Genomic DNA, 5345 nt, shown 5'->3' on the forward strand with positions numbered 1-5345 from the left:
TGTAGCTGAATAGTAGCTAAAAAACACTTTGGTTGCTTTTGTTATATTCAGTTCAAAAACTTCCTTAGTCTAACCCTTAAGTTTTCTGGAAGAAATAGGCTTCTTGGAACTCCTGGTTAGCAGGCCATGTTACAGTACATTCTCATCTAACCAGGTTAGTTATGACTGACTTCCCTGGTGGCTCAGACAGTAAAGCGTCTGTCTACAATGTGGGAGACCCAGGTTCGATCCCTGGGTCAGGAAGATCCCCTGGAGAAGTAAATGGCAGCCCACACCAGTACTATTGCCTGGAAAATCCCATGGACAGAGGAGCCTGGTAGGCTACAGTCCATGGGGTTGCAAAGAGTCGGATCGGACACAACTGAACAACTCCACTTTCCACTTCCACTAGCTAGTCACAGAACTCTCTGTTCAAACAGTGTTCACAAAGAAGGATTCAATGGGTCCTACTTAAGTCTCTACACTGTTCAGAAACATGCTGTGTGTGAATCTTGAAGTCCGAGTCTCTTAGCTAATGCAATGTCATCTGCCTCGGAAAGGTATTTTGTTGTAGACTGAAAGCTAGTTTAAAAACACTTTGGTTGCTTTTGTTGTATTCAGTTCAACAACTTTCTTAGTCTAAGCATTGAGTTTTCTGAAAGAAATTAGCTGCTTGGAACTCCATGTTATGAGGTCATCTCAGAGAACATTTTCACTTAATCAGGTTAGTGATAGGTATACTACTAACTAGTCACAGAACTGTCTGCCTAAACCAGGATTCACAAAGAAGGATCTAGTGTGTCCTATTTGAGCCTCTGCACATTTCTGAAACATGCTGGGAGTGAATCTTGAAATCCAAGCACCTTGACTAAAGGTTTTCTGCCTTGAAAATCTAGTTAGTTAGTAGACTGAAAATTTGTTGAAAAACAATTTAGTTGCTTTTGTCATATTCGGTTCAACAGCTTCCTGAATCAAACTCTTGAATTTTTTCTCTGCTCAAACCAGTGTTCATGAAGGACACAAGCATCCTTTTTGAGACTTTACATTGTTCAGAAATATGCTGCATGAATCTTGAAATCCGAGTCTCTTGGCTAAAGCTGTATTATCTGACTTGGAAAGCAAGATAGTTGTAGACTGAAAGTTAGTTGAAAAACACTTTGATTATATATATATTGTATTCAGTTCAACAACTTCTTTAGTCTAACCCTTGAGTTTTCTGAAAGAAACAGGCTGCTTGGAATTCTGTGTAAGGAAGTTATCTTAGAGTAGATTTAACCTGAGGTTAGTTATAGGTATAGTATTAACTAGTCACAGAACTCTCTGCTCAAAGCAGAGTTCACAAAGAAGGATCTAGTGTGTAATATTTGAATCTCTACACAGTTCAGAAGCATGCTGTGAGTGAATTTTGAAATTCGATCCTCTTTGTTAAAGCTGTGTTTTCTGCCTCAGAAAACTATTTAGTTGTAGGCTGAATTCTACAACTACAATTCTACTTGAATTCTAGTGGAAAAACACTTTGGTTACTTGTGTTGTGTTCAGTTCAACAACTTCTTTAGTCTAACTGTTGAATTTTCTGAAAGAAACAGATTGCTTGGAAATCTTTGTTAGGATGTTATTGTAGCATAAGTTTTCACCTAACCAGGTTAGTTATAGGTATAGTACTAACTATTCACAGGACTCTCTGGTCACGCCAGTGTTCATGAAGAAGGTTCCAGTGCATCCTGTTAGAGTCTCTACATTGTTCAGAAATATGCTGTGTGTGAATCATGAAATCTGAGGCTCTTTGCTAAAGTTGTCTTATCTATCTTGAAAAGCCAGTTAGTAGTAGACATAAAGCTACTTGAAAAACACTTTGGTTACTTTTTTGCATTCAGTTCAACATGCTTATTCTAATCCTTGAGTTTTCTGAAACAAACAGGCTGCTTGGAAATCCTTGTTTGGAGGTTATTGCAGAGGACATTTTCACCTAATGGTGAAATACATCTCTTGGATAAAGGTGTATTTTCTGCCTCAGAAAGCTAGTTAGTTGTAGACTGAAAGCTAGTTGAAAAACACATTGATTACTTTTGTTACATTCCATGCAGAAATTTCCTTAGCTAACCTGTGAGTTTCCTGAAATAAACAAGCTGCCAGAACTCATTGTTAGGAAGTCATCTCTGAATATATTTTCACCTAATCAGATTAGTTGTATGAATAGTACTAACTAATCACAGAACTCTCTGCTCAAACTAGTGTTCATGAAGAAGACTCCAGTGGGTCCTGTTTGACTCTCTACGTTGTTCAGAAACATGCTGTATTTGAATCTTGAAATCCGAGCCTCTGGCTCAAGCTCTAATATCTACCTCAGAAAGCTTATTAGTTGTAGACTGATAGCTAGTTGAAAAACACTTTGGTTAATTTTGTTGTATTCAGTTCAACAATATCCTCAGTCTAACCTTTGAATTTTCTGGAGCAATCAGGCTGCTTGGAAGTCCTTGTTAGGAGGTCATCACAGAGTACAGTTTCATCAAATAACTTAGTTATAGGTATACTACTAACTAGTCACAGTACTCTCTGCTCAAAGCGGTGTTTGCAAAGAAATATTCAGTGTGTACTGTTTGAGTCTCTGCATTGTTCAGAAACATGCTGTGTGTGAATCTTGAAATTCGAGCCTCGTGGCCAAAGCTGCATTATCTGCCTTTGAAAGTTAGTTAGTTGTAGACAGAAAGCTAGTTGCAAAGCACTTTAGTTACTTTTGTTGTATTCAATTTAGCAACTTTCTTTTTTTTTTTTTTTTTATGCTAACCTGTGAGTTTTCTAAAAGAAACAAGCTGTTTCTAACTCCTTGGATTAGGAGGTCATCTCAGTACATTTTCACATAACCAGATTAGTTTTGGGTATGGTACTAACTATTCACAGAACTCTTTGCTCAAGGCAGTGTTCACAGATAAGGATCTAGTTGTCCTGTGTGAGTCTTTACATTCTTCAGAAACATGCTCTATTTGAATCTTGAAATTTGAGCCTCTGGCTAAAGCTCTATTATCTGCCTCAGAAAGCTAGTTAGTTGTAGACTGATAGCTAGTTTGAAAACACTTTGGGGACTTTTGTTGTATTCAGTTCAAAAACGTCCTTAGTCTAACTGTTGAATTTTCTGAAAGAAACAGGCTCTTTGGAACTCCTTATTAGCAGGTCAATTCAACATACATTTTCACCAAAACAGGTCAGTTATAGGTATAGTATTAACTAGTCACAGAACCCTCTTTGAACCAGTGTGCATGAAGAAGAATCCAGTACATCCTGTTTGAGTCCCTACACTGTTCAAAAACATGCTGTTGCGAATCTTGAAATCCCAATCTCTTGGCTAAAACTGTATTTTCTGCCTTGATAAAATATTTAGTTGTAGACTGAAAGCTAGTGGAAAATCACTTTGGTTACTTTTGTTGTATTCAATTCAGCAACTTCCTTAGTCTTACACTTGAGTTAACAGGCTGCTTGGAACTACTTGTCAGGAGGTCCTCTCAGAGTGCATCTCCCCTACCATGCTAGTCATAGGTTATGTACTAACCAGTCACAGGACTCTCTGCTAAAACCAGTGCTCACAAAGGATCTAGTGTGTCCTATACAACTCTCTACACAGTTCAGAAACAACTCTCTACACAGTTCAGAAACAGAAAAAAAGTGAGTGAATCTTGAAATCCAAACCTCTTGGCTAAAACAGTGTGTTCTGACTCAGAAAGCTAGTTAGTAGTTGTAGACTGAAACTAGTTGAAAAACACTTTGGTTACTTTTGTTACATTCAATTCTACAACCGCCTTAGTCCAACCTGTGAGTTTTCTGAAAGAAACAAGCTCTTTTGAACTCCTTTTAACAGATTATCTCAGAGTATATTTTCACCTAACCAGGTTAGTTAGAGCTACAGCACTAACTAGTCACAGACCCCTGTTCAAATATTGTTCAGGAAAAAGGTTCCAGTGCATCCTTTTTGAGTCTCTACATTGTTCAGAAACATGCTGTGTGTGAATCTTGAAATCCAAGCCTATTGGTTAAAGCTGTATAATCTGTGTTGGAAATAGTTGTTGACTAAAATCTAGCTATAGAACACTTCAGTTACTTTTGTTGTATTCAGTTCAACAACATTGTTAGCCTAACCCTTGAATTTTCTGAAAGAAATAGGCTGCTTGGAGCTCCTTATTAAGAGGTCATCTCAGAGTACATTTTCACTTAACCACATTAGTTATAGGTATAGTACTAACTTGTCACAGTACTATGTACCTAAACCAGTGTTCACAAAGAAGGATGTAGTGTGTCCTACTTGAGTCTCTCCACCTACCAGAAACATGCTATGTGTAAATCTTGATATCTGAGCCCCTTGGATAAAGATGTATTTTCTGCCTCAAAAACCTGGTTAGTTGTAGACTGAAAATTACTTGAAAAACACTATATACTTTTGTTGCATTCAGTTCAAGTTTAGCCGTTGAATTTTCTGAAATAGAGGCTGCTAGGAACTCCTTATTAATAGGTCTTCTAAAAGTGCATTTCCACCTAACTGGGTTAGTTATAGGTATAGTACGAACTAGCCACATAACTGTCTGCTCAAATCAGTGTTCACAAAGATGGATCCAGTGCATCCTGTTTGAGTCTCTACATTGCTCATAAAAAAATGGTGTGTGTGAATCTTGAAATCCAAGACTCTTGACTAAAACTGTATTAACTGCCTCAGAAAAACTAGCTAGTTATAGACAGAAAGCTGTTGAAAAACACTTTGGTTACTTTTGTTGTAACCAAAGGTTACTACCAAAGGTCAACAACATCCTTAGTTTAACCATTGAATTTTCTGAAAGAAACAGCCTGCTTGGAACTTCTTTTTAGGAGGTCTTCTCAGAGTACATTTTTACTTAACCAGGTTAGTTATAAGTATATTATTAACTAGTCACAAAACTCTCTGCTCAAATCATTGTTCACAAAGAAGGATCCAGTGTATCCTGTTTAAGACTTTACACTTCTCAGACACTGCTGTGTGTTAATCTTCAAATTTGAGCCTCTGGACTAAAGCTGTATCTTCTGCCTAGGAAAACTAGTTAGTTGTACACTCAAAGTTAGTTAAACACATTGCTTGCTTTTGTTTTATTCAGTTCAACAACTCCCTTAGTCTAACACTTGAGTTTTCCAAAAGAAACAGGTTTCTAGGAACTCCTTCTTAGGAAGTCATCTCAAGAGTACATTTTCACCAAACCAGATTAGTTATAGGTATATTAATAACTAGTCACAGAACTATCTGCTCAAATCAGTCCTCACAATGATGGATCCAGTGTGTCCTTCTTGAGAGTCCACACTGTTCAGAAACATGCTGTTAATTTTGAAATCTGAGCCTCTTAGCTAGCAATGTA

The sequence above is a fragment of the Cervus canadensis genome, chromosome 4, assembly GCF_019320065.1.
Source record: "Cervus canadensis isolate Bull #8, Minnesota chromosome 4, ASM1932006v1, whole genome shotgun sequence".
Taxonomy (NCBI): domain Eukaryota; kingdom Metazoa; phylum Chordata; class Mammalia; order Artiodactyla; family Cervidae; genus Cervus; species Cervus canadensis.